Source organism: Hyperolius riggenbachi, chromosome 4 (genome assembly GCF_040937935.1).
Source record: "Hyperolius riggenbachi isolate aHypRig1 chromosome 4, aHypRig1.pri, whole genome shotgun sequence".
NCBI classification, from domain to species: domain Eukaryota; kingdom Metazoa; phylum Chordata; class Amphibia; order Anura; family Hyperoliidae; genus Hyperolius; species Hyperolius riggenbachi.
In genome coordinates this window covers 338,245,570-338,257,932 of record NC_090649.1, presented here as the reverse complement: position 1 = coordinate 338,257,932, position 12,363 = coordinate 338,245,570, and the positions used below count along the sequence as shown (strand labels likewise).

Sequence of the window (12,363 nt, the reverse complement as noted above, 5' to 3'; positions counted from 1 at the left end):
AAAGGAGAGAAATGAAAAAAAGCTGCTTCAGCTAGCAGAGAAAATGATTCTAATTTTGCATAACATTCAGATAATTGTAGCATATCTTCATTGTAATTTAGTTTTCCATTGTACATTGTTTTTCTATTCCTAGTCTTGCCGTGCTGTGCTCTCCAGAAAGGCAACTATTCTCGCAAAAAGGTGAATCACCATCTTCACTGCATTCTTTCTCAACACATTGTTTTTCTTCTCTCAGCAAAACAGCACCACTTTAAATTTAATCTAGATATATAACATCTTGGCAGAACCCACATACTAATCATGTGGTTGGTGATGCATAAATCAGAGCCTGCACTTCTGTGCTGCCTGGCAACCATACAACGTTGCTGGCTGAATACCATCCCAGCAGCTACAATAAATCCATAATTTCTTCCTACTTCAGTGCCCACTCTTCATTTAATTAAATATGGATTGAAAGGATAAGTGTTCTTTCATTAAAATTGGCTTTCCAGTATCCAGAGAGGGCAAAGAACACATGTAATGAGATCTAGCTAGGGGTGTTAAATGAGGTAGTACAGAAGAGGGCAGAAAGCGAAATACCTCAAAGTTATTCCGATTAGGAGAGTTCCAAGTATTGCTTTCAGGAGTAAAGATATCTACAGTACATACATGAGATGACATACTTGATTCAGGCATTTTCAGGAAGACTGGATAACCAAGGAACAGGCAATGCATCAGGTAGAAGTCATCATCAGTATTCAAATTCAAGTTCGACAGGAATCAGAATTGTGGGGGCTGAACCAGAGCTTTGCAGAGGGCTAATTAGTTTGAAAAACAGGAGGACAATTGACTGGAAGCTAATTAAATCAGCCACTAGGTGCATAAACATCAGTTTCCAAATCTGATTTTGTAAAGAATAACAATGAGACGCAAATAATTCTGGCTTGTATGCAAATGTATGAAGTTTGGATTGGATCAACCAGGAAGTGCACCTGACTGGGCCAATTTTAAAGAGGAGCTGTTAGGTATAGGGTCTCAGAGAAAAAACAACACATATATCAGTAGCTAAATATTGGCTGTACTTACATTACATATGCATTTCACTGTCCATGTTTGGATTTCACAGAATTTTTATATAGTATTTGCAGAGATTGATGCTCTTGACATCTCATGGCAGGTTCCATGTTTGTCTGTCTTGTATGAAGCCAATTGTGATGTAATATCCTCCCTTACCTTGCTTCCTGATGATTCGACTCACAAAAAAGATCAGGATCAAAGATCCTAATGGTTCATGATCCGGACAACACTACTGTGCAGTGAATATTAATTAGCCATGTGGCTAGGAACAATAGCGGATTCATGCAGTATACTCTAACAGAACATGTGCCCTGTGAACAGCACATTGATTTTTCAGTGTTGTGAGCTGGACTGCAGGATACAAGCTGCTGTAACATGAGCCTGTAACTTCTCACTGTGAAAGCAGCCTTAGGGCGGGATAGGGAAATGAAGGGGAGGACCAAGGGAGTGCAGTGGGGAGAAGAAGCAGCCCCAGAATGCTTTGCAGTATCTGTTATGCGGCCTGCCTGGCCTCCTTAGGAGCTTGGGAATATAGAGGCGGTTCAGCAAACATCAAAGTAAGAGAGATTTTTAACTTCAGTATTGCCTTTTTGGCTTCCTTCTAAAGTGTTTAACCACCTTAGCGGTATGGACGAGCTCAGCTCGTCCATCACCGCCGGTGGCTGCCGCTCAGGCCCTGCTGGGCCGATTTGCTCGCTGTAAAAAGCAGCACACGCAGCCGGCACTTTGCCAGCCGCGTGTGCTGCCCGATCGCCGCTGCAGCGCGGCGATCCGCCGCGTGCAGCGGCGAAAGAGGGTCCCCCCAGCCGCCCAAGCCCTGCGCAGCCGGAACAAACAGTTCCGGCCAGCGCTGAGGGCTGGATCGGAGGCGGCTGACGTCAGGACGTCGGCTGATGTCCATGACGTCACTCCGCTCGTCGCCATGGCGACGAGCAAAACGAAACAAGGAAGGCCGCTCATTGCGGCCTTCCTTGTTACTGCGGATCGCCGGAGGCGATCAGAAATATGGGTTAGGAGCGCCCTCTAGTGGGCTTTCATGCAGCCAACTTTCAGTTGGCTGCATGAAATCGTTTTTTTTTATTAAAAAAAAACCCTCCCGCAGCTGCCCTGGCGATCTTAATAGAACGCCAGGGTGGTTAACACAGGAGAATAGAGGTTTAAATTAGCTTTTGCAGCCTGACAGTTACTCTTTAAGATGTAAACTATTGGCAGTAAATCTGCATGCAAGCTGGAATCATTAGTTCAGTGTCTCTCTACTAATATGCACTATGTTCATTATCTTTGATGCAAATTTTAGCCCTGATTGAACAAAATTTGCTTGTTTGTAAAATTATTTGCTTACGAACAGATTAAAGCTCACTGCAAAACGCCATCTATGAATAAGTATAAGTATCGTGTCCTGCTTTCCCCACAGAAGGAACAGAAACCTGTTTTTCCATGGTTATGGAAGATCTGGGTATCTTAGAGATCGACCATGCTAGATTATCTAGATATTCTCACATACCTGTAACCAGGTTAAAATTAAATTCTGGAATCCATAACAAATGACTACACACTGCATGCATACTTATTAACTCTTTCCATACCAACTTAGTTAAAATCTACATCCAACTCTGGGCTGTGCGGCTCTGACAGAACGTAGATTTCACACTTGCCGCAGCATGCTCTCATTAATCCCACCTGCTCTGGTGCTGCTGTGTCCTGCTTGCTCAGCTGTCATAGAGACAGCTAAACTCTGTGCATACGTCAGGAGCCATTTTCATGGGCTTCTAACCCTGTGCTCTCTTTGTGCGCCAATCAGTGATCACAGCTCAATTTCTGCAAAAAAACAAAAAAGGGTCTGGTCCTAAAAGCGGACCTGAGCTTTTGCACAGGAGACAAAGAGAACACAGAGAAATCAGCCCTGTGACCATCCTGTGTGTGTTTATAAACTACAGCCTGGCTTATTTTCCTTTTTCCGCAAGTAATGAGCTGGTGTAATTTGAGCTGCCAGCTGTCTGCAGAATTCTGAGCTAATACATAAACACAGGAGGTTAACCCTTTCTGTGCTCCCAGGATACCAGGAAGTAACAACTCTGCAAAATCACATAAGAAGTTCTATAAACTGTAACAAGGAAATGTTTTTTCTTTGAGGCCCCTTTTACACTTGCATTAAAAACCTGTGTTGCGTTACCTTGTTTTATCACAGGGCAACGCAGCAGCAAAGTAAGGCAATGGGACCTAGCACACTTAATGCATCATGTTGCGCCAGAAGTGCCCGATCCGCCGCTGGGGTGATGCAGGGGAAACAGTGCGTTACCGCCGTACTCCCGCGTCGGTGGAACTAATATAAGTCAATGGGCAATGCATACCTTTTAAAAAGATTGGTGCCGGCATTGTGATTCGCATGCACCTTGTGAAAAAATACAATGGGAAGGCCAGTGACAAACTTTCTGTGCATGCCATGCATGTGACCCTGTCGGTGCACTCTGCCGCAGGGTCATATGTTTGAGGATTTGTGCGTTGCGGTCCAATGCGGTGGGGCATGGCAAAGCAAATGCACACCACAAATGTAAAATGGCCTAAAGGTTATTATGCTGTTGCTTATATTTTACAGCAGAGAGGAAGTTCTGAATTCAGGTCCGCTTTAAGGCACTAGAGCCATGTGTTCTGGAAGTGGTAAGGGAAATGGTAATACTCAAGATTGAATACATTTTAACATAAAACCTGAATGTTTAACATGGGAACTAAGTAGTTTTGTCTTTCTCAATGGAAAATATACTGTAAGTGTCCATTTTTTCCACTCAATTACTTTCAAGTGGCTCAGGGTTCCTGCCAATTGCTACACTTGGGAATATGGCTATGGAGCTTTAAGCCTACGGTCATAAAAAAAAGTACATCCTCTTCAAACTCTGTTAATTGTACAGGTCCCTCTCAAAAAATTAGCATATTGTGATTACGTTCATTATTTTCTGTATTGTACTGATAAACATTAGACTTTCATATATTTTAGATTCATTACACAAAACTGAAGTAGTTCAAGCCTTTTATTGTTTTAATATTGATGATTTTGGCATACAGCTCATAAAAACCCAAAATTCCTATCTCAAAAAATTGGCAAATTTCATCCGAACAATAAAAGAAAAGTGTTTTTAAAACAAAAAAAGTCAACCTTCAAATAATTATGTTCGGTTATGCACTCAATACTTGGTCGGGAATCCTTTTGCAGAAATGACTGCTTCAATGTGGCGTGGCATGGAGGCAATCAGCCTGTGGCACTGCTCAGGTGTTATGGAGGCCCAGGATGCTTTGATAGTGGCCTTAAGCTCATCCAGAGTGTTGGGTCTTGCGTCTCTCAACTTTCTCTTCACAATATCCCACAGATTCTCTATGGGGTTCAGGTCAGGAGAGTTGGCAGTCCAATTGAGCACAGTAATACCATGGTCAGTAAACCATTTACCAGTGGTTTTGGCACTGTGAGCAGGTGCCAGGTCGTGCTGAAAAATGAAATATTCATCTCCATAAAGCTTTTCAGCAGATGGAAGCATGAAGTGCTCCAAAATCTGATAGCTAGCTGCATTGACCCTGCCCTTGATAAAACACAGTGGACCAACACCAGCAGCTGACATGGCACCCAGACCATCACTGACTGTGGGTACTTGACACTGGACTTCAGGCATTTTGGCATTTCTCTCTCCCCAGTCTTTCTCCAGACTCTGGCACCTTGATTTCCGAATGACATGCAAAAGTTGCTTTCATCCGAAAAAAGTACTTTGGACCACTGAGCAACAGTCCAGTGCTGCTTCTCTGTAGCCCAGGTCAGGCGCTTCTGCCACTGTTTCTGGTTCAAAAGCGGCTTGACCTGGGGAATGCGGCACCTGTAGCCCATTTCCTGCACACGCCTGTACACGGTGGCTCTGGATGTTTCTACTCCAGACTCAGTCCACTGCTTCCGCAGGTCCCCCAAGGTCTGGAATCTCCACAATCTTCCCCAGGGTCCGGTCACCTCTTCTCGTTGTGCAGCGTTTTCTGCCACACTTTTTCCTTCCCACAGACTTCCCACTGAGGTGCCTTGATACAGCACTCTGGGAACAGCCTATTCGTTCAGAAATTTCTTTCTGTGTCTTACCCTCTTGCTTGAGGGTGTCAATGATGGACTTCTGGACAGCAGTCAGGTCGGCAGTCTTACCCATGATTGCGGTTTTGAGTAATGAACCAGGCTGGGAGTTTTTAAAAGCCTCAGGAATCTTTTGCAGGTGTTTAGAGTTAATTAGTTGATTCAGATGATTAGGTTAATAGCTCGTTTAGAGAACATTTTCATGATATGCTAATTTTTTGAGATACGAATTTTGGGTTTTCATGAGCTGTATGCCAAAATCATTAATATTAAAACAATAAAAGGCTTGAACTACTTCAGTTGTGTGTAATGAATCTAAAATATATGAAAGTCTAATGTTTATCAGTACATTACAGAAAATAATGAACTTCATCACAATATGCTTATTTTTTTTGGAAGGACCTGTATGTATCTGGATATAAAGAAAATCATGTGGTTTTGAGAAAGTTTAACAAAAATCAAGGGTGAGAGAGAGAGAGAGAGAGACAGAGAGAGAGAGAGAGAGAGAGAGAGAGAGAGAGTGTTTGTGAGAGCAGGATAAGTTTATGTGAGTGGAAAAAGGAATAAACAAGAACAAGCAACAAGTCTGGGGATGAATAAGGAGACCTGAATGGGATAACGGATGAATTAATAAATAAAACAAATTAAAGAGGAAAGGCAGAAAAATGGAAAAGAAGGAAACAGAGAAGGGATAAAATGGATAGAAAGGGAAAAAAAGGGTGGAAGAAAAATAAAGTACAAGGGTATAAAGTAAGGACCAAACTCATCCACAAAAATGAATAAAAATAGTAAAATAACTACTAGGACTTAAAGTAAGCCCAAAGTAGATCATAAAGACTACCCAAAATGTGCAAGGTACATACACTCACTCGCCATTTTATTAGGTAAACCTTGCTAGAACTGGGTTGGACCCTCTTTGCCTTCAGACCTGCCTTAGCTTGTGGCTTAGATTAACCACCTTGACGGTAATGATGAACTCAGCTCGTTCATTACCGCCGCGGTGAATTTCTCAGGCCCTGGAGGGTCTTTTAGCACAACATTTTTGGAGGGGGTGTAGCTAGCTACATCACTCCTCTGATCGCCGTCGGCCCGCTCTGATCCCCCCGATCGCCTCTCTTTTGACTTACACCGCCCGGAGCCCGAGCCGCCTTTCCATAGCCTCCAGGGGTCGCTATGGCGGCGATCTGAACTGTGCGTGACGTCATGACGTTGACATCATGTCCGATCGTCGCCATAGCAATGCCTGAAGCTATGGCGGAAGTCTCGGCCATCGCGGGATCTCGGCCAGGTAAATATCGCCGGCGGCGAGCGGAGGGGGGGGGGGTACAGTGCCTGGGGACTTGGGGGCAGAGTGTAGCTAGCTTAGTGCTAGCTACACTAAAAAATAACCATTTAAAAAAAAAGCCACCTGCGCACGCATGGCCGCAATAAACTGAACACCAGGGTGGTAAAGTTGGAGACATTCCTCAGAAATTTTGGTCCATACTGACATGTTAGAATGATGCAGTTGCTTCAAATTTGTCAGCTGCACATACATGTGAATCTCCCATTCCACCTCAAGGTGCTCTATTGGATTGAAATCTGGTGACTGTGGAGGCTACAGGAATACAATAAACTCAATTGTCTTGCTCAAGAAAACTGTTTAGGCCTGGAACCCACTAAAAAGCGCAAAGCACTATCACAATTGCTAGCGATTTGTGATGGCGTTTTGCAAGCAATCTTGGGAGCATTTTCTTTGCTCCTATATAATTAATTAGAATGGAAACGCTTCCAAAATACTGCATGTCCTGTAATTGCGATTTCCTTAACCACTTAATGACCGTCTAACGCCGATAGGCGTCGGCAGGTTGAAGTGGTGTTACCATGGAAATTCAAGCGGCCGTTCCATGCCAGTTCACGGAGGGTGTCTCCGTGAACAGCCTGCGACCCTCCGATCGCGGCTCGCAGGATAAATGTAAACACACGGGAAAGAAATCCCCTGTGTTTACATCATACGGCGCTGCTGCACAGCAGCGCCGTAAAGGAGATCGGCGATTGGCCGGGGATCGCCGGAACATTGGCCGGGGATCGCCGGCATCTGATAGGCTGAAGCCTATTAGAGGCGGCGCAGGACGGATTGCCGTCCTGTGCCGCCCATAGCAAGAGGGAGGGAAACAGAGGGAGGGCGGAAATCGCTGCAGAGGTGGGCTTTTAAGAGCCCCCCTCCCGCTAACCACAAGTAGCCAGTGGCGATCAGACCCCCCCAGCAGGAAATCCCCCTAGTGGGGAAAAAAGGGGGAAGTCTGGTCACCCTGGCCTCCACACGATCTGTGCTGTGGGCTGGAAAGCCCCCTCAGCACAGATCACCGCAAATGAGCCCGGTCCTCAAGTGGTTAATCTCAATCTCTCTAGTGAAATCTGTGCCGTCCATTTACATTGGCACAGCATTTAGGGAAATCGCTACCGATTGAAAGCGCTCTCTGAATGCTCGAAAAATGCTCTAGTGGGTTCCAGGCCTAAGGTTATGAGCTTTGTGACATGGTGTTTTATCCTGCTGGAAGTAGCCATCATAATAAGACAAGTACACTGTGGTTATGGATGGATGGATATGGTCAGCAACAATACTCAGGGAGGCTGTGGTGTTTACATAATGCTCAGCTGGTACTAGGGGGCCCTAAGTATGCCAAGAAATTGACACCACCACTAGCTTCTCCCGAAGGCAGGTAAAGACTCAAATGATCGGAGTGCATATATTCCCTTCTCCCCCATAAACCAAGATGTCAAGATTTAATTAAAAATACTAGCCAATAGGTTATCTTGTGTATTAAAGAGAACCCGAGGTGGGTTTGAAGAATGTTATCTGCATACAGAGTCTGGATCTGCCTATACAGCCCAGCCTCAGTTGCTATCCCAAACCCCCCTAAGGTCCCCCTGCACTCTGCAATCCCTCATAAATCACAGCTGTGCTGCTGACACACAGCTTGTCAGAGCGGGCTGTGTTTATCTCTATAGTGTCAGTCTGCTGCTCTCCCCTCCTCCTGCAGAAATCCGGTTCCCGCCTGCGACCCTTCCCTCCCCGCTGATTGGAGGGAAGGGACGGGGGCAGGGACCGGAGCTATGCAGGAGGCGGGGGGAGCAGCGAGACTGACACTACAGATGTAAACACAGCCAGCACAGCACGGCTGTGATTTTTGAGGGATTGCAGAGTGCAGGGGGACCTTAGGGGGGTTTGGGATAGCAACAGAGGCTAAGCAATATAATCAGACACAGCCTCTGTATGCACATAACATTCTTTAAAATCACCTCGGGTTCTCTTTAACAACTATGTTACACAATAATCAAGTCGGGTTTGTCAGGACGAAAGCCAGGGTCACAAATGTTAGAAAAGTTCTAACCTTACTGGAGCACGTCAGAGCCTATACGATTACATACAAGTCTACGTCTGTCCTTATGCTGGACGCAGGAAAGGCTTTCAATAATGTGGAGTGGCATTAGATGCTGGGAGTCATGGTTGCAATAGGTTTTTAGGGATTGTTCCTTAATGCTTGAAACTGCGTTCACCAGATTTATATGGAAAGGAAAGAAAGCCATGGATTTCTTTGACAAAGCTCTAAATGCCAAAGGATCTAGGCGGATTAAATCTGCCAAACATCCAAAAGTATAATTTATCTTTCTTACTGAGGAATGTCCAAGATTGGAAAAGGGGACAGATAATCACTCTAATTTAGTTTTAGAAGTGAAAATTGCAAAACCCTGGTCTCTCCTTGGTCTCCTGCATTCAAAATTTAAGGATCTCCCTTTACGACTCTGTCAGAACACAATCATTAGACACCGTGATCACGTGGAACAGTGTATGCAAAATGTTGCATTTCCCTGTACACATCTCAAAATATATGCCTATATGGGGCAACCCCTATTATCTGGTTGGTATATCCTAGATACACTTTTCAGACTAGGATTGTACCGGTATTACCAAATTGGGAAACTTTCTGTATCTGGTAACATTTAGAGAGCTATCGGCCAAATATTCTGTCACAGCGGCTACTTTCCTGACCTACAGTGGTTTGCAAAAGTATTCGCCCCCTTGAAGTTTTCCACATTTTGTCATATTACTGCCACAAACATGAATCAATTTTATTGGAATTCCACGAGCAAGACCAATACAAATTGGTGTACACGTGAGAAGTGGAACAAAAATCATAAATGATTCCAAACATTTAAAAAAAAAATGACTGTATTGTGGGGTGTGCGTAATTATTCAGCCCCCTGAGTCAACACTTTGTAGAACCACCTTTTGCTGCAATTACAGCTGCCAGTCTTTTAGGGTATGTCTCTACCAGCTTTGCACATCTAGAGACTGAAATCCTTACCCATTCTTCTTTACAAAACAGCTCCAGCTCAGTCAGGTTAGATGGACAGCATTTGTGAACAGCAGTTTTCAGATCTTGCCACAGATTCTCGATGCTATATAGAAATGCTTACATTGATGAATACTAAAAAAAAAAAAAAAAAACAGCCTGCCAGCTGAGATCACTGGCTGGCAGGCCGATTGCTGGGACCCACTGCGTTTACTGATGGAAGCTCACACTGGTGTGATTGCGAGATCCCGTCAAATCTCGCTCCTCGTGAAATTACGATATATGGCGTCGCTTAGACCTGAGAGAGCCGCTGACCTGCTGCCATCCTGCGTTAGGTGGATGGGAAGCAGTTAAGAATGAGCAACGCAGATTTATGCATTTAATATCAAATACCGTAACCCCCCAGCTATTATGTTCCAGCTTGCCCAAAATTACCCTCAGACGGACTTGATGCATTGTATATGGGGTTGTTCAGCTATTGATCACTTCTGGGATGTGGTAATTGCATATGCTAATATGTTGTGTCAAAAAAATTTACAAAATGTAAATGCATTTTCAACTATCATGAAAAGTAAGAAGAGGATCATAGTTACACAGTTAGTTTGGGTGGAAAAAAAACCATCAGTCCATCAAGTTCAACCAGAGAAAACAAACAAAAAAACGAACATCCTGAACCCGTACATATCCCAGATGGTCCAGGGGAAGGCGATAAACTTTACAAGGCCTGGGCCAATTCGCCTTTAAGTGGACCTGAACTCTTGCACAGGACACAAGGAAAACATAACAGAAATGCACCCTGTATGTATTTAAAGAGTTTAGCCTGTATAATCCCCCCTCATTTGTGTCTAATCACAAGTTGTAATTTGATCTCCTCCCCTGTGTCAAATGACTGCCTATAGCAGACAAGCAGATAAGCCCATTTGAAAGTACAGACTGTAAACAATATGACTGCTTCCATGAATCAGGAAGTAGAAACTGTGCAGATTTTAGGATTTGTATCAGCTGGAACAAAGAAATGATTTTTAAATGTTATTATGCTGTTGTGTATCTAAAGCAGCCCATACACTCAGCCGATTTTCTGGCCGATCGATCGATCGCGATCGATCGATCGATCGATCGATCGCAAATCGGTTGGCCAATCGACCGATCGACGGCCGATTTCGATCGATTTCGATGGATTTCCATCGAACTAGCAGGGTGGAAAATTTAGGTCGATCTGATGAGATTGCTTATCAGTTTGCATTGGCCTTAATGGAAATCTGATGGCAAAAAAATGCCATCAGATCGAATTTCAACAGATTTCAAACTGAAATCTATTGGAATTCTATCCTGGTAAAAAATGTTCTAAAAACGCATCAGATAGATCATCAGATGCATTTCTTATCTGTCTGCTGCCAATCTGACGAGTGTATGGGCACCTTTAGAGTAGAGAGGCGTCCTGAGTTCAGGTCCACTTTAAAAGGGAAAAATCCCTTCCCGACTCCAGATGGCAGTCAGATAAATCCCTGGATCAACTCTCCCAGGAATTACCTAGTAAATTATAGCCATGAATGCCCTTGAATGCAAGGAAATCTACAGCACCCAAGCCTCTTTAAAGAGACTCCGTAACAAAAATTGCATCCTGTTTTTTATCATCCTACAAGTTCCAAAAGCTATTCTAATGTGTTCTGGCTTACTGCAGCACGTTCTACTATCACCATCTCTGTAATAAATCAACTTATCTCTCTCTTGTCAGACTTGTCAGGCCTGTGTCTGGAAGGCTGCCAAGTTCTTCAGTGTTGTGGTTCTGTGATGCATCTCCCCCCTCCAGGCCCCTCTCTGCACACTGCCTGTGTATTATTTAGATTAGGGCAGCTTCTCTCTTCTCTCTTATCTTTTACAAGCTGGATAAATCCTCCTCTGAGCTGGCTGGGCTTTCACATACTGAGGAATTACATACAGGCAGAGCTGTCTGCACTCTGCAGGAAGAAACAGCCTGACACTTCAGTGGAAGATAGCTGCAGGAGGAAAGAAACACACAAATGATCTCTTGAGATTCAAAAGGAAGGGTGTATACAGCCTGCTTGTGTATGAATGTATTTTTCTATGTGTGGACATACTGTACATCAATCTACTTCCTGTTTTGGTGGCCATTTTGTTTGTTTATAAACAAACTTTTTAAAACTGTTTTTAACCACTTTTAATGCAGCGAGGAGCGGCGAAATTGTGACAGAGGGTAATAGGAGATGTCCCCTAACGCACTGGTATGTTTACTTTTGTGCGATTTTAACAATACAGATTCTCTTTAAAGTGTTTGCTATTCTGGTATGAATGGGTCACACACCTCCTTAGTGTGCAAAAAGGGCTTTAATGATAGAAAAATTAGAAGCAAATAGACATTCGGCATGTAGCGGAAAGAATTGACAGATTACTAGGTGGGGCTGGGGAAGACCCGGCTGTCATGGTACACATTGGCACCAATGACAAAGTAAGTGGGAGATGGAAGGTCCTCAAAAATGATTTTCAAGTACTTGGAGATGAACTTAAAGCAAGGACCTCCAAGGTGGTGTTTTCTGAAATACTGCCAGTGCCACATGCTACATCTGAGAGACAGAGGGAGCTTAGGGAGTTAAATAAGTGGCTGAGAAATTGGTGTAGGAAGGAAGGGTTTGGGTTCCTGGAGAACTGGGCAGACTTTGCAGTCGGCTACAGGTTCTACAGCAGGGATGGGCTGCACCTTAATGGGGAGGGTGCAGCTGCATTGGGGGAGAAGATGGCTAAATGGTTGGAGGAGACTTTAAACTAGTGTAAATATTAACCACCCTGGCGTTCTGATTAAATCGCCAGGGTGGCTGCGGGAGGGTTTTTTTTAAATAAAAAAAAAAAATATTTCAT

At 44.0% G+C, this 12,363-nt stretch overlaps 1 protein-coding gene across 4 annotated transcripts in view; it reads right to left on the bottom strand.

Annotated features, from left to right (window-relative positions):
• TFB1M (transcription factor B1, mitochondrial) overlaps positions 1-12,363 on the bottom strand; it is a 247,821-nt gene that overhangs the window by 154,666 nt on the left and 80,792 nt on the right. Inside the window, exon 1 of one of the 4 annotated variants that reach the window (XM_068231881.1) lies at positions 663-872. The exons of the other annotated variants lie outside the window; for them this stretch is intronic. The gene's annotated coding sequence lies outside the window, so the exon portion shown is untranslated. Of the gene's footprint in view, positions 1-662; positions 873-12,363 lie in introns of those variants that run through there. 4 annotated transcript variants of the gene reach the window in all.